General features: G+C 40.7%; 1 long non-coding RNA gene across 1 annotated transcript; it reads left to right on the forward strand.

Moving 5' to 3' along the window:
• The first annotated feature begins 7,919 nt into the window (after positions 1–7,919).
• Positions 7,920–19,264, forward strand: LOC131901108 (uncharacterized). Its single transcript, XR_009376361.1, has 4 exons — positions 7,920–8,134; positions 10,698–10,748; positions 10,986–11,055; positions 18,876–19,264. It is a non-coding gene; the product is annotated as an uncharacterized LOC131901108 (long non-coding RNA).
• The last annotated feature ends 2,274 nt before the right edge of the window (positions 19,265–21,538 follow it).

Below are 21,538 nucleotides of genomic sequence, written 5' to 3' on the forward strand. Positions count from 1 at the left end.
TCAAAGCATATTCCTGATTTTAGTGAAGGAGCTCTGTTTTATTGTCAATATGTTATGCCTTTAGGGAAAGCTCCCAAGGCCTATGCCCCAGGCTGTTACTAGCTCTCCCAAGAATTTTCCTAATCCCTGCCTGAAGGCCTAAAGAAATGTAAGAGTGTTCTAGGTTTCTTTCTTTCTTTTTTTTTTTTCATTGAGACAGATTTTAACTCTGTAGCTTTGGAGCCTGTCCTAGACATAACTCTTCAAACCAGGCTGGCCCCAAACTCACAGAGATGAACCTGACTCTGCCTCTTGAGTGAGTGCTGGGCAAAGTCATGCACCATCACTGAACTGCTAGTGTTTTACTTTTCAAATAGTTGTCACCTGGTGTCATATTGCCCATATGGCAGACCTTGGTTTTTCTTTAGAAGAAAAGTGGAATTTTTTGGCATACCAGGACTTAAGGTTGGTTATGACCCTGTAATTCCTCAATGAGCAGTTTGTTAGATTCCCATTCTTTCATACAGTGTTAGGCCTGGTGGTTTGTTTTAAATCAGGGGTGGCTCCTTTATAATTGTTTGGTTGCAGCCAAAATTATGGACAATCCTGGTAAACAAATGTGTATCCTATTGTCCTAATCTCTAACAGGCCTGGCTACAATACTCTTAACTTTGAGTGGTTTTCTTTTCTTTAACACAGGGTTTCTCCATGTAGTTTTGGTGCCTATCCTGGATCTTGCTATGCAGACCAGGCTGGTCTAAAACTCACAGAGATCTGCCTGGCTCTGCCTTCTGAGTCCTGGCATTTAAGGTGTGCGTAACCACTGCCTGGCAGGGTTTTTTTTCTGAGGCAGTACTCCCTCAGTTAAATTCTATTTTGTGAGACTTACTATCTCCTAAGAATTAATAAATCCTTATATCACCATTTCAAATCTTCTCTCTCACATCTTACTTGTAGAGTGCAACGCAACACATGAGATGCCTTTTACAACCTCCACAAAATTAACTATAAATGGATCTTACACATGAAAGTTAAATACAAAGTGCTGAACCTCTAGAAGGTACTGGACAAAGTAGGCCTGCTTTCAATGAGTGCACCAAAAGCATGTTAAAGTTCACTATAAAGATGTTTCTGTACACACCTCCCTACTCCCACTTATGTGAACAGATTCGGCCCACAGAGCAAAGTTATCCAGAGGCCTGCCCTGGGAATAGGAAGTTTCAAGGACCAAATGGGACCTCACAAGACAGGGATTCTGGCTGAAGTTTCCCACCCAGATCTGAGAAGGACGCACCACTCTGGCTCCAGAACCTTACTCACAATGCTGTGGTTTTCCAGCTTACCCAGGCTCTTTGCTCAGCTCTCTGTACCAGCACACACAGCACAGCACACAACACAAAACTGCTGCTGCCAGTTTCTCTTCAAAGTCAAGCTTGAAGCTAGCAGCTGGAAGAATCCTGTACCATTTCTGACTGGCAGGTCACCTGGAGGGCCTGATTGGCTAGTGAGGCCTGAGTGACAAGAGCAACTCTCATAGGGTTACACTCTGCTTAAAGTCACAGCACAATGGTTCCTGATCCTGCCTTCCACCACAGACACAGACCTTTTCTAAACATTTACATTTCAATAGCACTTACCCTTGGCTCCAATAGTAGACCCTGCTGTCTTTCTGCTCTTGGTAGGCACTTCCCCTTCTTCATCCTGGACACAGTGTGGCTAGCATGTACAGCCCACTATACTATGTCGCGTGGAGTGATTCCACGTCACACAGGTGGAAGGATGCCCAGAATATTAATAACCAAAGAGAGATTAAAAGATAGAAAAGGAAATGTTTGTTTTGTGACTTCAAGTTGAGGTCAGGTGAACTGAACCCACTTTTTACCTAGTTGTCACAGGGACTTCATACAACCAGGAAAGAAATGCAGGAAGTAGATCACAAACAAGATAATAGGTCTTTCTCTCATCTGATATGGCTTCATTGCTTTAGGATTTTTATTCCTGAAAATTAGAGCACACTGTTGGCCAATGAATAATAATAAAGGGTAAGCTTCAAAGAAAGTTGAATATTTAAAGCATAATGAAGCTAGGAAGAATATGCTTGCAAGCACTGTTAATAGTCAGCATATCTTACTCCTAGGGCAGTTGAAAAAACAAAACAAAAAAAACCCCACTGCATTATTCAAGCTTCTGTACATGAACAGTGTTATGAATTGTATAAAGAAGGCTCTGGCAGGTAGAGAGCCAAGGTGTCCTGCTGCTGGTGACAGACAAAGACGACATTCAGACAGCACTGAGTGAAGAGGTCTATTTAGTGGAGGAATAGATAAGGGGAAGAGAAAGAGGAAAAAAGGGTGAGGGGAGAAAGAGAGGGAGGAGTGCAAAGGTTTGCACACTTCCTGGGAGGAAAGCAGGAGAGAGAGAGAGAGGGAAATGGGTGGAAATTTCTCTTAAGAATAAGCTTTTATGTCAGGACATTGAATGCCTACAAGGGGCAGGATCAGAATATTAACAAACAGGACTGGTAGAATGAATCTCTCCATGTGTGTACAAAGTGGATTTATTAGAATGTCTCACAAGCTGTGGTAGAGCTAGTCTAACAATGGCTGTCTACCATTGGAAAATTGAAAAGTCCAGTAGTGGTTCAGTACATGAGGCTGGACATCTCAGCTGGGCTGGTCTTGAGTATACACCACAATTTTAAGGAAGTAGGCTCTACTGCTAGTAAAGTAAATAATTGGTAACCAGAGCTAGGGCAAGCAGGTGAAGAGAGAATTTCCTTCTTCAATATCCTTTATATATGTAGGCTGACACCAAGAGTTGCTACCCATATTAAAGTTGGATCTTATTCTTTGGTTTTTTTGGTGATTTCAAGAAAGGTTTTATCATTGTATCCCTGAAACTCATTCTGTTGAGCAGGCTGGCCTCAAAATCAAAAAATCCAAATGCTTCTGCTTCCTGGGGTTAAAAGTGTGCACTGCCACCAAGCAGCTAAAAGTGGATCCTATCACCTAAAATGATCCAAATTAAAGAAGTGTCTTTAACTTCAAAACCTTTAAAAAAAATTCCTCACATGTTTACACAAATATTTTGGGTTTTAATTAATTAAAGAGGTAGTCAGCTTGACTATTAAGAATAGCGATCACTCCAGACAAGACAGATAAAATGAGAAAGATTTCTTAACTTCAGGAGGCAAGGAGAGCATGGGAGTTATTTCCAAAACAATGCTATTCCTTAACAAAAGAAGCATGTGGATTTTGATTAGGAAGTCTGGACACATTCCTGTAGCACTCTGCATATTCTTAAGCTTGCTAAGTTAACAAATCCACTTCTGATCATGATCACACTATAAAAGCAGAGACATTTATGGATATTCCTACCTCAAAGTTGTGCAGGAACATATATAAATGATGGAAAGAAATGTCTCTGGCATGTTCATCTTGTACCACAAGGTCTTAGATGAAAATGAAGGAAATGATCCAGTAAAAAGTAGATTGCTTTGGGGCCAATGTGACCTGTCAATCTTGATGTTTGATCTAAAAGATAACTGTACCATTGCCACAATTCTCACAGATACAAAAGATAGAGAACACAAATACAGATATCTTCATGGAAAAGTCACCTAACAGCACTGTTTACTTTGCTCCTTGATAGACGATTATAATGATCTCTATCAACCTTAGATCAAAACTGTTTTTCCTCTGAGCAGGCTGACATACCAGGGGGTCACAGCTGCTTCCATGCTACACCAGCAGGAGTTCATTTGAATGAGCCCTGGCTTATTTTATGGCTAAGGGCTATGACATCACTGTAAAAAATTTTATTCTTTCCTTTTTCTATCTTTTTAAAAAATTATGTATACAATGTTTTGCCTGCATGTGTCTGTGCGTAGTGTCTAACAAGACCAGAAAAAGGAAGAATTCACCTGGGACTAAAATTATAACAAATGGTTAGCTACCAAGTGGGTTCTGGGAATGGAACCTGGGTGCTCTATAAAAACACTCAGTTCTCTCAATTGGTGAGTGGTCAATCTAGCCCCTTTTTAATTTAAAATTTCTTTCCGTAAATTAATATGCAAGAACAATTACATCACTTTCCTCTTTTATCTCTTCATTCTATCACTTCCCAAGTCCTTTCCAATTTCTCACTTATTAAGTTAGGTGAATTAGGCTGAAATACATTAGTAGCACCTGCTGCATCCATTTTTGCTGGATATGTATATATGAGAGGGAGAGAGACAGAGAATGGGCTGACCATGTTGTACTGGATAAACAATTAGCAATCTCATCTTCGCCTGAGGTTAATTCTCTCTGGAGAATTCCACACTTTCATCAGCATCTAGTATGTAACCCTGACTGGTTTACCTTGGATAGGAAACATAATCAAGAATAGAAAACATAAGTAGGAAAATGAATCACCAGTTAAGAGCACTGAAGATTCTTTCAGAGCATCCAGCTTCCATTCCCAGTACATTTAGATGGTCACTAATATCTGCAACGCCAGTATCAGGGGTCCTGACAACATCTCCTTGCCTCCCTGTCCACCATAAGAAAAGGCGACTTAGATCATAAAAATTATTTTTTGAGCTGGAAGCAGCAGTGCATTCTTATAATGCCAGCAAACTGGACTCAGAGGCAGGAAGATCACTGCGAATTTTAAAGCCTATGCTACAGTCTTCACAAACACATGCACACACACACATACACACACATACACACACACACATACACACACAAAAAGAATAAAACTGAATTACATATAAGAAAAGGAGCAGGGCTGGAGAGGTACCTCAGAGGTTAAGAGCACTGGCTGTTCTTCCAGAGGTTCTGAGTTCAGTTCCCAGAAACCACATGGTGGTTCACAACCATCTGTAATGAGATCTGGTGCCCTCTTCTGGCCATGTAGACAGAACACTGTATACATAATAAATAAATTAATAATTTTAAAAAAAGAAAAGAAATGAGCACTGGAGAATTAGAACTATACAATACCTCTTAAAGTCATTTCAAGTGTCTGCCACTGGTCCCATAGAATCATTTTCAAAAATAAATATGGCTAAGATCAAAAACACTGAAGACAGATTATGTTGGAGAGGATGTGGAACAAGGGGGACACTCCTATACTGTTGGTGGGAGTGCAAACTTGTAGAGCCGCTTTGGAAATCAGTATGGTGCTTTCTCAGAAAATTGGAAATCAATCTCCCTAAAGACCCAGCTATACAACTCTTGGGCATATACCCAAGGAATGCTCAATCATACCACAAGGACACATGTTTGAACAGAGCAGCATTATTTGTAATAGCCAGAACCTGGAAACAGCCTAGATGCCCTTCAACTGAAGAATGGATGAAGAAAATGTGGTACATATACATAATGGAGTACTATTGATCAGAGAAAAAAATATGACATCATGAAGTTTACAGGCAAATGGATGGAACTAGAAAATATTATCCTGAGTGAGTAACTCAGACTCAGAAAGACAAACATGGTATGTTATAACAGTATTTTATTTGTGCTGAAATGTGATTTGTATGTTAATAAAGTTGCCTGGGGGTCAGAGGGATTAGCAAGCCATAGCGAGAGCTGGGCAGTGGTGGTACATGCCTTTAATTCCAGCACTTGGCAGGCAGAGCTAGGAAGATGTCTGTGTGTTCAAAGATACAGCCAGCATTGGAGACACACGCCTTTAATCTCAATACCAACCATAGAAGACCTGGAGGTCTGCATAGGCAGGCAGTGACTAGGTGGTCATGTGTTTGGGTTTACAACCAATGAGAAGGCAGAACAGAAACTCTATAAAAAAGACAGACACAGGAAGTAGGTCTCTTTTTCAGAGAGGTACAACAAAAGCAACAGTGAAGGGTAAGGTTTTTAGCTCTTAGCTATTGCTCTGACCTCTTGGCTTCATCTCTGTATTGGCTCTGTGTTTCTTATTTAATAAGATGGTTGGTTAATCTACAGTATGTCCTCACTCATAGGTGGATACTAGATGTAAAGCAAAGGATAACCAGATTGCAACTCAGCTCCAGAGAGGCTAGCTAGTAAAGAGGACCTAGGCAAGAATTTGATTTCCAGCATACACATAAAAGCTCACAGTCATCTTTAATTCTAGTTGCAGAGAAAGAGAGACTAAGTGAGAGTGGGAGAACTCTATCAATTGGATGGTGAACAAATGAATGCAGGTGTGTCCTCTCAGAGGGGAACAAAAGGAGCAGGGATCAGTCAGAGTCCCTGTATGGACACATTTAGAGGTGTGACCAGGCCTCTCCAACTGCTGCTTGGAGAATCAAACGTACAAGGCCTTTTAAAGTAAGTAACAAAAAAATTAACTCAAACTCACAGCAACTAACATCTCACACTAGACAGCACTTGATAGAATCTCTTCAAATGCAGGCTGGGAACTCATACTACTGCCTCAGTCCATGAGTACTATGACTCATGCCACAGGCTCTGTTTTTGTTTCTTTTTAGAGGAAAGAGAATAGTCTTTGTCCTCATGTCATTCCTGTCCACATTTGAGGTTCTGCCTTTGGGAGGAGTTCAGAGACATGATTTTGGCATACCCTGAAGGCATACCCTAAAGATGCAGCCTACCAGAAACACAGACCTTATATAAAATGAAGTAATGATGACAGAGTGAACCTGAGATTGAAACCACAGGGTTTGAAAGAATGAATACCTATTCTTCACTCTCTCTTCTGTGATAAAGATCAGGTGATCTCAGTGCTACTTTCTTTCAATGGTCATCTCCTGTAGCTGAGTGGTCAGTCTGCATCTTCTGCTTCACCTGCATCTTGGTGAGGAAGGTTTGGTGGGATGGTGGCTCTCTAGTGCTCCTTGTGGGTAGATGAACATAAATGAACTTGCAGTATCACAAGGCAAATATAATAAACAGACCACCCTGAGTCCTAATCAAATGTTTGAGAAAGCTTGTTTAAAAGTGACTTGGTGACACCGCAAATGATTTTGTCCAGTGCTTCAGATGCCCCCTCTGGGGAACTTGGCTGTCTCCTCTATTTGAAGGGATGTGGTTATCCCAGCTATCTGGTTTTCTCTGCCCTCATTGCACATGCCCCAAGTAACCAAGGAGATAGCCTCTTCAGGCTCATTCACAGCTGCAGACTCAGAATTCAACTTGGCTGCAGAGTCCACAAGCCTTTGGATTAACAATTCAGGAAAAAATTGCCATCGTTCATAATCACTCCAGTCATTTAGAGGTTCCCCAAATATCTTCACGGGTCACTCTAACCATATAACTGTTGATGGAGAAGACATATAAGGGCAGAACATGGTCACCAGACTCAACAAGTCTCCTCACTGACAACTGAGGAACACAGAGCAGCTGGGAAGTAACTAAAGTTAGCCACTGTGGTTGACGTAGAGTGATGTCCTGTTCTGAAATGGGCACATCTCATTAATCCCTCCTGCTTTAATGTCGGTCTCATGTTCACACATCAATGCCTATCTACCAAAAGGAATGAAAGCCAAGAGTTCCCAGCATAAAGCATTGGCCTTACCAGTTCCCAGCTTCTGAGCCAGAACAATTAATATCCTGGAATCCATGAATTTCAAGAAGCATGACAAGGAGGGAAGTTCTGTTGGTTCCCAGAGACTCCAGCATTCTGTTCCCCATTACTGGAAGATTCAGCACAAGCCCACTTCTTCCAGGAAGATTCCATTTTCTTGCACAGAACTCATTACATGATTCTCTTGACCATTTCTTTCTTGACGTTTTACATTGAGGTTGAAGGTCAGCTTTCTTCAGTCACTCTCTGGTTTCTCTAACATCTCCATTCTCTTTCAGAATTAGACTCTTCAGTATGCCATCATGTTCATCAGTAACTGGTGAAGGCACTGAATAAACTTCCCAAGTACAGTGGGTGTTGCCACAACATAGTGACATCACAGAGCTCTCCAGGATACATTAGAATGTCTAGGGAAGAGCTGCAGATGTCATGGGAACTGAGATTGCTAAGAACTTTCCTTACACTAGATGACAAGTTGTCTTTTGCAGGAGCCTCTGCTGGGATACAAGAGAAGCCCTTCAGCATCCCCTTCATCCAAAGCCAGAGATCTCTCCCTTATTGATTGAACATCCTTCAGTTCTTTCCCTGTGTAGAACTGAATGTCTATCTCCTACTGAAATTTCATGTACACAAGGTAATAATATCATAGAAATTCATATATGCTAAAGTGCATCATAAGTACCTGCAACTCAGGTGACTGGCCACACTTATGGAAACTCATGAACTGTGGACTGGTGGCTGTGGAGCCCCCATGAGACTGAACTAGGTCCTCTGGAAACAGAAGATGGTTGTTTGGCTCGAACTGTTTGAGAGGCACCCAGACAGGGGATAGGGATCTATACGAAGTCAATGGGCAGGCTTCTGGAACCCATTGCCTGTCGTGACACCTTGAACAGCCTTGGTTTAATGTGGAGGGGGTTGGACCTGCCTAGGCTCAGTGTTCTGGACTCTGCTGACTGCACATGGGAGACCTCGATTTGGGGGATGTGGGGATGTGCAGTGGCTTGGGAGAGAGGGATGGGGGTGGGTAGAGGGAGGAAGGGGGCTCTGTGGACAGTATGTGGGGTGAGGAGAAAATTTCTTAATAATGAAAAATGAAAAAAAACAATACAAATAAGATGTAAAATTAAAAAAAAAAGTACCTACATCTCCTTATCTCCTTAGCCACAAGACATTATAGACTTAATGCTGACTGAGAAGGACACTTGTTAAACAACTTCTTGGTAAAGAGTCTACAGGAAACAGCTAGGCAGAGTTATGCTAGAGGAAGAGGCTGATACAGTCTAGGAACAAGTACCCATAGGAGCGTGATATGGTCATGGAGCCCAGTGTGACTAAAATCTGTGTCATCAGCATGTGTGTAGTGGGTGTTGTACTCTCTGTTCAGTAGCTCAAAGTGGTCTGCTATTACTAGGTAGTAAAGATGGTCAGATAGCTGGAGTCTTCCACACAGAACATGAGTTTCCCTTAGAGCAAAGGATATTCAGGAAATTCCTTTGCAAGCACCTTCATAGTTAACAACATAGACACTCGGGTTCCACTGGACACTCTAGATCAATGGCTATTTTTTTTCCAATTCTCTGACCCTTTAAATCTTTAAATAGCATGAACAGTAGTTCCTCGTGTTGTGGTGAGACCTAAACATAACTGTTTCGTTGTTTCTTAACTTTAATTTTGCTACTGTTTTTTTAAATTTTTATTTATTTATTATGTATACAGTATTCTGTATGCACATATCCCTGCAGGCCAGAAGAGGGCACTGGATATCATTACAGATGGTTGTGAGCCACCATGTGGTTGCTGGGAATTGAACTCAGGATCTTTGGAAGAGCAAGCCGTGCTTTTAACCTCTGAGCCATCTCTCCAGCCCTAATTTTGCTACTGTTTTGAATTGTAATTCAAATATTTGATGTGCAGTATATCTGATATGTGACCCTAAATGGGGTGGTGACCCACACAGGCTGAGGAACACAGCTCTGAATGCAGGCAGAAATCTCAAATCCTGGCAGTGATGGTGGGGCAGTGTGATTCTTAGTTTTTATTATCAGACTGAATCAAACTAGTCACCTGGGAAAAGGGACCCTCAATGAGGAATTATATAGATCAGATTTTTCTTTGAACTTGTCTCTGTGGGATTTTATTAATTGTTAATTGAGATAAGACTCCCTAAAATGGGCATTGTCTGCACACTATACTGTGTAAGTATGAAGAAGCTAGATCATAAGCATAAGCAAACAGGCAGCATGGGTACATTTGTTTATCTCTGCTCTTGGCTGTGGATGTGATATGATCTACCTTGAGTTTTCCTGCCTGGCCCACAGTCAGGACAAATCTCTCTCACCTGCCAGTCCCACAGCTGCTCAGACCCGATCAAGTAAACATAGAGACTTGTATTGCTTACAAACTGTATAGCCGTGGCAGGCTTCTTGCTAACTTTTCTTACAGCTTAAATTAATCCATTTCCATTAATCTATACCCTGCCACATAGCTCGTGGCTTACCAGCATCTTCACATGCTGTTTGTCATCGTGGTGGCTGGCAGTGTCTCTCTGACTCAGCCTTCCACTTCCCAGCTTTATTCTCCTCCTTGTCCCACCTATACTTCCTGCCTGGCCACTGGCCAATCAGTGATTTATTTATTGACCAATCAGGAACACATTTGACATACAGACCATCTCACAGCACTACGATTAGCTGAGTTCCTATCCTGATTTTCCCAAAATGGAACTATTACCTGGAATTGTGGGCTATGATCAATTTTTCCCATTCGAAGTTGCTCTGCCTGATAACTCAGTGTAACAAAGATATTAAGAAAGCACTATATGACAGAGGGGTTTTCACAAGTCAGTGAGATATGTGTTTCATGAAATGCTGAACAGCACCTTATCTGTCTCAGAAGAAGAGATTCTACTTCCTCCTGTACCCAACCTGTGTTTCCCTGTCACAGTTTTACAAAGACCCAGAGACACCCAAAGACTCACAAACCACTTCATCCTGTCACTAAGTGTCCCCTGATATTGTCTTGCCATAACAAGTACCATGCTAAATTCTTCTAGTATGTTATATACAAGCTTCACTTCAATGAATGTATTTTTCCTTGAATTTCCTGACCATTGGAATTTTCAGATATGGGGAACTGGGTCTGAATTCACTGCCTTGACAATGAATTTCAATCTTATGCTATGTCCTTCCTTGAAGGTCAGAAGAGGCTCCTTAAAGCTGAGAGCAATGTAGCACCATAAATTCCAGGTAAGTGGGGGTGTAAGTAATGACTGGCAATGTGTCCACTAGTTACCTTATGTTGGAGATTAACTCCAGGGCTGATGTATGTAGATCCCTGTAAAAACTTGTCGGTATCACTCTAACTTCTGTGCCTCTTCAAGAAGGTTTCTGTAAACGGATCTTTGATAAATTTCTTCCTTTCAAAGTAAATAGACCTTATCAGATGTGGAAAGTCACTTTGATTTTTTTTTCTTCTCCTCCTAGGACATGAAACAGGCCCTTTTGAGCTACATGAAAGGTTATCCAAGGAGAATAAGGTCTGAAATAGCCACAGGTAAGGCTTTAGAATGCAGGTCTGAGGAACAGAGTGCAAAACAAGGGCAGGACAGCAGGCACACCCAGGAAATTCTTGGTTATGTCTTTGGCAGTTTAGCCTCTCAGCATGCCAGTTTCTTCTACCTAGAGAAAGATGGGTTGAGATACACCATGGAGATGGGTGCTGTCACAAGGCATGAATTACAAAATCACTTCCTTCATCAGTGGGACTTTGTTTTTTTTCATGTTTCTTTTTGTGTGTGGAGTTACAAGATAGCATTTATGTGACCTAAGCTGCACATCTATTTCTGGAGAACATCTTTTTCTGGGAACAAAGGAATCAGATATTAAACTTGCAAAAATGCTGAAAATGATACTTTAGAGCAGAGAATCACTTCACTTGGTTGAAAAAAAATAACACTTCTTTTCATGACCACTACCAAATATTGTCCTTGGCTCCTGTCCTTTGCCATTTGGAAAGACTCACCAGCTAGCTATTCTTTATTGATTAGCCACTTTCAGATGCTAAAAGTAAAGAAGATGGAGAGGGAAGGTAGAAATCAACATGTTTGATCCTAAATATAGAGTTGTGTTTGCCTGTTCCAATCTCAGAATTCTAATCCTTATCTGGCTAATCTAATAACAAATAAATGCCACCTGTGCCCATTGTTGTATTTTAATAAAAGCACATAAACGATTTTGGTGACTTACTATAACTCATGTATTATATATTGAGTACAGCTATTAATATTTTCTTCTCTGTCTTGCTATTCTTATTTGAAACATTTGTTTGTTTGAGTGGAAGTGAACCGCCCCAATTTAAATTTTTAAATAAACTACTGTAACAGAATATGTTTGGGAGTTGTAAAAGTTTTTCCACTGGAAAAAAAATCAGAATTTAAGAGGATCCTGTTACATGCTGGGGGCAGACATCAGAGTCAGCAAAGCTTGCAAAACAGATTTTTTTCTTTTAGCACTTTGATGGAAGAAGCACTTCATTTTCTTTAATTTTACAATTAATTTAATTTTACCTATCAGCCATGTATTCCCCTGTCCTCCCTTCTATGGGCCCCCCCTCGCTCTCTTCCCAATCCACCCCCCATCCCCATCTGCTCCAGTGCAAGGACTCCCCCGGGGATTCAGCTCAGCCTGGTAGATTCAGTTGAGGCAGGTCCAGTCCCCTCCTCCCTTCACCCAGACTGAGCAAAGAGTCCAAGCATAGGCTCTGGGCTCCAAAAAAACCAGCTCATGCACTAAGGACAGGTTCTGGTCCCACTTCCTGGGGGCCTCCTAAATAGTTCAAGCTAATCAACTGTCTCATTTATCCAGAGAGCCTGATCCAGTTGGGGGCTCCTCAGCTATTGGTTCATAGTTCATGTGTTTCCACTAGTTTGGCTATTTGTCCCTGTGCTTTTTCCAATGATGGTCTCAATATCTCTTGCTCATACAATCCCTCTTCTCTCTTGCTGATTGGACTCCTGGAGCTCCACCTGGGGCCTGGCCATGGATGTCTGCATCCACTTCCATCAGTCATTGGAGGAGAGTTCTAGCATGACAGTTAGGGTGTTTAGCCATCTGATCACCTCAGAAGGTCAGTTTGGGCTTTCTCTTGACCATTTCCAGCAGTTTATTGTGGAGGTATCTTTGTTGATTTCTGGGGATGTCTCTAGCACTTTTCTTCTTCCTATTCCCATGGGGTCTCCATTTATCTTGATCTTTTTTTCCTTGTTCTCCCTCTCTGTTCCTGATCCAGCTGGGACCTCCTGCTCCCCTAAGCTTTCTTTCTCCCGACACTTGCCCTTCATTAACTCCCCTCACGTTCACTTTGCTCATGTAGACCTCATTCATTTCTCTGTTTTTGGGTGATCCTTGTGTCTTTCTTAGGGTCCTATTTTCTAGGTAGCCTCCCTGGAGTTGTGAGTAGCACTCTAGTCATCCTTTGTTTTACATCTATTATCCTTCTATGAGTGAATACATACCCAGTTTGTCTTTCTGAGTATGGGTTACCTCACTCAGGGTGATTATTTTTCTAAATCCATCCATTTGCCTGCAAACCTCATGATGTCATTGTTTTACTCTCTTGAGTAGTACTCCATTATGTATATGTACCACATTTTATTTATCCATTCTTCAGTTGAAGGGCATCTAGGTTGTTTCCAGGTTCTGGCTATTACAAATAATAATGCTATGAACATAGCTGAGCATGTGCCCTTGTGGTATGATTGAGCATTCCTTGGGTATATGCCCAAGAGTTATATAGCTGTGTTTGGGGGAGATTGATTCCCAATTTTCTAAGAAATCGCCATATTCATATATAAAATTCATACTTTAAGGAAAGTTTAAAGAATCAAAATAGCATCAAAGTATTATGAGAACAGTGGCAACAGAATCGTCCCTTAATTTTGGCTTTCTTCTGCCCCATATCAGTTGATTCTTCTGACATGATACAGAGATTATGCATTTTCTTTTTAACAACATGCTTGGCTTTAAAGAAGGAGAGAGTCATTATCTAACTCCAAAGCCAGCTTTAATTTTTAATTGATCTGGGACTACATAAACACCATTTGTGATAAGTGTTTGTAGAGAAGAGCAAAAACAAACATTTAGGAAGACTTATGAATTTTATGTGTGATGTAATACCAATAGGCCAAGTTACTTTCAATTGGATGGTCATGCTGGTTGAGAAACTATCACTTCTTCTAATTAAGAGGTCTGTCTTGTTCAAATTGAAATTTTATCAATTTTTTTTTCTGGAGCTGAGGATCAAACCCAGGGCCTTGTGCATGCTAGGCAAGCACTCTACCACTGAGCTAAATCCCTGATCACATAATTTTTTTTTGTTTTTTTTCGAGACAGGGTTTCTGTGTGTGGCTTTATGCCCTTCCTGGATCTCGCTCTGTAAACCTGGCTGGCCTTGAACTCACAAAGATCCGCCTGGCTCTGCCTCCTGAGTGCTGGGATTAAAGGCGTGCGCCGCCGCCGCCACCGCCGCCGCCGCCGCCGCCGCCACTACCACCACCACCACTGCCCAGCCCTTTATCAATTTTGATGGTATTTATAGCTTACCTTCTCTGATAGAAACAAAAGCAAAACCTCATCCCCAACGTAACACATATCCTGGTTTCCATTCTGAGGTCAGCACATCCTTAAAATATACAGGCTGATTTAACTCTGTAGTTTTTTTTTTTAATGTCCAATGTCTCTCCGCAGTTATTATTCCTTTCTCATTAGCATTGAGAAAATACAAAGTTAATAAAGCATTATGTAATCTATTTCTGGGGGATTTTTTTGCTCCTTTTTGTTTATTTAGCATACCCTTTAGAGTTCAATTTGATGTTTCTATGACTGTTTCTCCTGTAGCATTTCATGGTAGACCTGTAATATGTTTTATATTGTAATAAGCAAAAAACTGTTTCATTTTACCAAAGACATAGGCTAGATATTGTTAGGTTTAACATATATAGGTATACCCATGATGGCCATAACTTCTAGCAACTTCTGGAATACAGAATCAACCTTTTTGAAACTCAGAGCAGTTGCTCATGGAAATCCTGAGTAGGTATCAATGGTGTGGTGCACATGTTTCAATTTTCCAAATTCTACAAAATGAAATGCATCCATCTGCCAGATTTCATTCCTCTGAGTGCCCTTTGGGTTACATCCTTTGGGTAGTGGAGTCTGATTGTAAAATGAACAAGTAGGATATTTCCATATAATTTCCTTAGCTTGTTTCCAGGTTATGGAAAATTCCTTTTTTAAAACCTCACTATTGACATGATTTTTTTATGAAACTCTGAGGCCTCCTGTACATTTCTTATCAATAGTTGATCAATCTCCTCATTTTCTTCTGCTAAAGGGCCTGACAGACTCATATGGTATTGGATGTGAGTTATATATAAGGGATACTTCCTGTTTCTGATTATATCTTGTAAATGAATAAATAACAAAGTTAATTCTGTCTCATCAGGGATAAATTCTGCAGTTTCAATATGTAGAACCACTTTTTCTGCATACTGAGATTCAGTAACTATTTCGAGAGGTTCTGAAGAGAGGAAGTAATAAGGCAGGGTGCATAGAGAAGCTAACTCTCTCTTTTGGCAGAGGATTTCATAGGGCTAAGATGTAGTAGCTTGCTTTCTACCTCTCTAATCTTTCAGCTTTTACCCCAATATCTGGCTCTTCGTTTTTATTAATAAAACTTTTTAAGATCTGTGTTGCAGGGAAGTGGCTTAACTGCTCCTTGAACCCAAAGAACCTTCATATAAAGAAGTCTGTAACAATGTAATATGCTTTGCAGATGCTCCCTTGTCTACTGCTCAACTGTATATAAGCACTGGGTAGAATAAACTGGATACAACAGTATTCAGTGATAGTCCTCCCAAATCTAGCCTGTGTTTCTTGTATGTCTCTGTTTTTTCTGTCTTTTCTTAATCCACACTCTCCTATTCTTTGGCTCCTTGAACCCAAAGAACCTTCAGATAAAGAAGTCTGTAACAATGTAATATGCTTTGCAGATGCTCCCTTGTCTACTGCTCAACTGTATATAAGCACTGGGTAGAATAAACTGGATACAACAGTATTCAGTGATAGTCCTCCCAAATCTATCCTGTGTTTCTTGTATGTCTCTGTTTTTTCTGTCTTTTCTTAATCCACACTCTCCTATTCAGTCCTCCCAGATCTATCCTGTGTTTCTTGTATGTCTCTGTTTTTTCTGTCTTTTCTTAATCCACACTCTCCTATTGTTTGACAGGTTGGATGGTCCTGACAAGGGTCTGAGAAATATAAAGGTCTGATGACATAAAGGCTTGCATTATATGGGTCTAAAAGTTCCAAATAAGGTCATAAATTTTAACTTCTGTTCCTAGTTTATATCTGTCTCCACAGGTTTGCACTTTGCTGACAGACACATCCAAGCATCAATTGTTAATGACAACCTGCTCCACATGAGTATGAGCCCTGAACTTCATGAAAGCTGATATAAACTAATCCAACTGATGCAAATGCTGTTTCTTCAGCTGTTCAATGAACCAGAAGTTTCTAAATTGCCTCCTTACCTTTGACTAACATTCTAGCCTTCCAAGGCCCTTACAATAATGTGCCAGTGTCAGCAGGAAGTAATTATATGAGCCAATACATTGCCCTTGTTCAACCTCTCCCCTTGGAATGTTACAGCTAAAGGTAATTTCTTGTCATATGGAACCTGAGATAAAGTAATTATTGATCTTCACCTTTAATCCTGGCACTCAGGAGGCAGAGCCAGGCAGATTTCTGTGAGTTCAAGGACAGCCTGATATACAGAGCAATATTCAAGACAGGCACAAAAACTAAAAAGAGAAACCGTCTTTAAAAACCAATAATAATAATAATAATAATAATAATAATAATAATAATAATAACTGATGCTCATTCTCATTTCCAAGTTCCTTCTCGATAAGGAAGTCTGTCAACCATCAAAGGCTTTTGGCCCTTCTGCTTCTGTTAATTGCTGTTGGCTCTTGTATCACTGATGCCTTAACTCAATGATAATTCCTGTCTGGGTACCACTAAACTGATGATGCTAAAGTGCCATTGTCAGCCCTTGGACCAAACCCACGACAAGCTTGCAGATTACCACAACCAAATAAGGGGAGGCTCATTTTGCCACTGGTAATGGGAAAATGGTCTCTGTTTAGAACAATGTCTGCATGGCTATTCCCAACTCTGCAAGTTCACTTAGATGCCAATGGGACCCAGCTTTCTTATCCCACTAGAAGATACCTGATGAGCTATACTTCTGGCTTAAACCCCCTATGTTAATGTTAAGATTTTAAATCACACAAAAGACTCTTGCATCCTGGTCCAATGAGTCTCCATGATAGTCTCCTACCCTGATGATGAATTTTTTTTTACCAATTAGAAACATCTCCAAGATTTGAGTTCATGCACTACTCATGGGGGGAATCAGAGGAGCAAGAAGAGGCTCAAACAGGCTGATCAATCTCCTCTCACAGATGAGACCTCAATTTCAGTTTCCTGAGCCTGGGCAGGCAGTTTCTGATGAGAAGTCATAAACAAAGGACAATTAATTACGATAATGAGGCACAGGGACACTTGTATCTGAAATTCAGTTTCTCGAACTCCAGATTTCAGGTTTTGGATTAAGGTTGCTCAGCCTGTATTATGTTTCCATTTCTCCCAGAAGCTGCCTCATAGGGACCCATGTTTGGCTGCCACCAAACCTACCCAGTGGTTTTTCAAATTGCCACAACATTTCCCATTTCCCTCAGGTACACTGGGGCAGTCCTCTTGGTCAGGTGCTCCAGTTTCTCCTCTAATTTCAATCGCCACATCAGTTGATTGTGGGCATTGCCCTCTACCCATTGCTTGTCGTGTGTGTGTGTGTGTGTGTGTGTGTGTGTGTGTGTGTGTGTGTGTGTGTGTTGTGTGTGTGACACAGGTGTGACCATGCCAGATTGTATAACCCTATGTGCAAACATGGATACCAGAGAGAAATAACATGTATCTTCATTTTGTGACAGGGTTTCACTGAACCATATGCTCTCAGGATACTTTTATGTCCTTCATCCCTTGCTGGGGTTAGAGGCTTCCACGACATTCCAGGATTTGTTTTTATGTAGGTGCTGAGGATTCACACTCAGGTCCTTAGGATTGCAGAGTGACTGCTCAAACCCTCCGAGTGTCTTCACAGCTCCACTTATTGGTCATTATATTCTCATATCATTGCTGCCCTTTCTGTTCAAATATTTTCTAAGTTGGACATTTTCTCACTACTGTCTGAGGGTTTATTTACAGCCATTTGCCAGCAGCTGCAACCGGCAGTTGTTTCTTGATGAGCAGAATTTCTTGATTTGCTTTCAAAAAGACAAATATTCCATTATGCAGTTTTCTTTTTCTTTTCCAGACAGGGTCTCTCAACATAGTCTTTACAGGCCTGGAACTCAGAGGTCCATCTGCTTCTTTCTGCCTGAAGGCTGGGATTAAGGTCTTGGGCTACCATATTCAACCCTGCTTGTTGGTCATGGGTGTTCACAGGCCTGTGGAGATGTAACCCAGGCCATCCATATTCCATGTGAGAGTGCAGAACCTTCCCATGGTTTGACTCTGTGAAATCATGAGTCAGTGTCAAGGGTGTGCTGATGTTGAGCGTCATCGAGGCCCTGAACACTATGTCCTGCCTTACCATATTGCTATTCTCCAGTTTCCTATAGGGCTTCATGCATGATATTTAGGTGTGGTTTCTGGTTACAAAACATGGTATTTTCACTCTGAAATTATTAAGGATATGCTTTGGAAACATTTATTTTTATGGATTTAATTTTTGGTTTGGTTTGGTTTTTTTTTCAAGACAGAGTATCTGTATGTATCCCTGACTGTCCTGGAACTTGGACTGTAGACCAGGCCGCAAACTCAGAGATCTGTCTGCCTCTTCCTCCTGAGCTGGAATTAAAAGCATGTGCAACCATCACCTTGCTGAACCATTTTAATTAGCATTGATTGTGCAAATACTGAGTTTTGTGGTGACATTTTAAGACATGACATTTTTATTTTATTAGGGACAGGGTTCAAGTCAAAATGTCCATAGAGCTGTCAGAGGACAACTTATGGAAATTGGTTCTCACCCTCCACCACACTGGTCCTGCAGATGCAGGATTGGGGGCCAAGCACCTTTACCCACATACTGAGCCATCTCACTAGCTCAAATTTTTGTTTTTACCTTTTCATGATAAAGTTGAATATAGGATGCACACATGCTAGTAAAACTCTCATTCAGCCAACCCTCTATTTTTTTGAGAATGCTTCATGGTGACAGTTTCCTTTCTTTCTTTGCTTCTCCAACAGAAGCAGTCTGTCACACGATCCATTCAACTCCCAGAAGATCTGACAGCTCAGACATCCTGCTCCTCCTGCATGAAAGGCAAAGTACCTCTACTCACCATGGCATTGCTGATGGTCTACCTCATGGTTCCATATATCTTAATTAGAGGAGAACCCTGGAAAAAACTCATAATCTACCTCTCACTGGTGCTCCTGATTGCTAGGCTTGCCCAAAGTTGCTAATAGCTTGTCTGCAACAGGGCTTCAGGACAGTAGCAGCTCCTCTACTAGATGAGCAGAGATCAAATGACCAAGGCAGCACAGGGCTTCACAGCTCTGGATTCTACCCTAGGGAGAGACAGGGCTCTAGTCTGGGAAATATGTATTTTAGTAGAAACTATTCCAGTCTCTCAGAGCACTTTCTGTTCCTCTTCCAAGAGGTGTGCGTTTTATTACACAGTCACTGGCTAGTGCAGGCTACCATTTCTTTCATAGCTCAGAAATTCTGTAGCCAAACCTAAGTCATATAAAACAAGAACTGCTGTTAAAGAAAAAGGAGATCATGAATTAAAAAACAATGAAGTGTCTATGGAATGGCTTAGAAGTAGAAAAGCAATAATGCAAATGATATAATATAATCCCCAAAAATTATTTTAAAAAATTGAAACAAGCTACATGGCCATGTGCTTCAGAGACTAGGGGTTTGTGTTAGAGCACAATATGTATTAGTCACGCATTTTCTCTCAGGTTGTTCATCTTAAACTTGTAAAATAATTGTACTTTAGGCAGGGCTACACCATATTATCCAGTTCTATTTTGGTCAAACTAGTGTAAGTACGGTAGTTTGGTTTTGTGATAAGTTCAGTTCTTTATCCAGATTCTTGATTTCCTGTTCTGTGGATGCAAATGGCCAGTCAGAACAATTAATAATCATCTAAAATACATAAAATTGATCACCTCACTACTTATTTCTAATGTGAGCTACAGTCAAAGGCAAAGACCTTTGATGCTTCTTCTAGCCCATCCCTTTCTGTAAGGACAGTACACCTGTTTTAAATTTGGTCAGTGAACTCAATTCTTACACAGGTCCCTTTTCATATGGAAGTTTGCAATACAATCAAGAGATGTTGGAGGACACTCATTTACCAGTCTATTTTTACTTCACAATGACCAGTTAGGTCTAGTCTTGAAGCAGTTTGCAGAACTTTCTTTCCCACACTTGGCAGCAGAAGCAGAATTAGATGTTCGAAGCAATTCTCAACTGCATAGTATGAGGCAAGCCAAAGTAACAAGAGACATTGCTCTAAACAGAAATAACTCACTTGAGAAAAATGGAAAGAAATTATTAATGACCTGAAAAAAATGGGGAATAGAAGAAAATAAGAGATTAGAGCAGAGATGCATTAAACAAAATCAAATTTTAACAGTGAAACAAATAATTGTCTTTTTAAAAAATAAACAGAATTGAAAAAAACACAAGGCTCTACTGACTTTCAAAAAGAGAACACAGTTCTCTGGTAGAGGGAATGGTATTAATAAGATATCATATCGCCACACCCCTATGTGCAAAGTTAGCTGCTGAGACCTGTGACCTGGCACACACAGCTATAGCTAATGGAAAAAATCATGGCAAGCAGGATTGAAAATATCTGCATATGGAAAGGAGAGTTCTTTGTTCAAAATTCAATATTCATGGGCTCATGCTAACCTTCCGATATTGTACACCCAAAATCTAGCCTGCCTTCACTTACATGACATGGATCAATACATGCTGGGGAATTAAAAAATCACTGATCCTGCCACAATCAGGTCCTATTTCAGAATTGTGACTTCTGCAGCTCTTTGCCTACCATGTTAAACCCAGCAGTGTACACAATAAATTATTCTTTCTATTCTAGTATATGGGCACACAAAAATCTCTTTTCTCTTATTCAAATGGACAGTTGACTGCTGTGGGATGGTCTGTATGTCAAATTGCTCTGATTGGTCAACAAATAAAACACTGATTGGCCAGTGGCTAGGCAGGAAGTATAGGCAGGACTAACAGAGAGGAGAAAAGAAAGAACAGGAAGGCAGAAGGAGTCACTGCCAGCTGCTGCCAGGACAAGCAGCATGTGAAGATGCCGGTAAGCCATGAGGCATATTATAGATTTATGGAAATGGATTAATTTAAGCTATAAGAACAGTTAGCAAGAAGCCTGCCATGGCCATACAGTTTATAAGCAATATAAGTCTTTGTGTTTACTTGGTTGGGTCTGAGCGGCTGTTGGACTGGCGAGTGACAAAGATTTGTCCTGACTGTTGGCCAGGCAGAAAAACTACACCCACAGTTGACTATATAATACAAATTTTTAATTTAAAATCTCAGTGGTAATTGAGTTCTTCAATCTAAAATTGTAGGTGGTTTAATCATAAGGACAACACAATGAAATATGTTGTACTCATGGCTACCTGATCCAACATAAGAATGTTTGTCTCTGAAATTTTTTACAAGGCTGGAAGTACTGCTCTTAGAGAATATGCCTCCCCAGGGATAAATTTTTCCACACACCTAAAAGTTTAATGAACAAGAATATCTTAAATAACAACAGGCATCAAGTGGTGGTTAATGTCAAAAGAGAAGCCAGTCTGGCACAGATTTTACATGCCACTTGTGCTGTCATCCTTAAGTCTCTCTTAAGTTCTGG

The sequence above is a fragment of the Peromyscus eremicus genome, unplaced genomic scaffold, assembly GCF_949786415.1.
Source record: "Peromyscus eremicus unplaced genomic scaffold, PerEre_H2_v1 PerEre#2#chrX_unloc_2, whole genome shotgun sequence".
NCBI classification, from domain to species: domain Eukaryota; kingdom Metazoa; phylum Chordata; class Mammalia; order Rodentia; family Cricetidae; genus Peromyscus; species Peromyscus eremicus.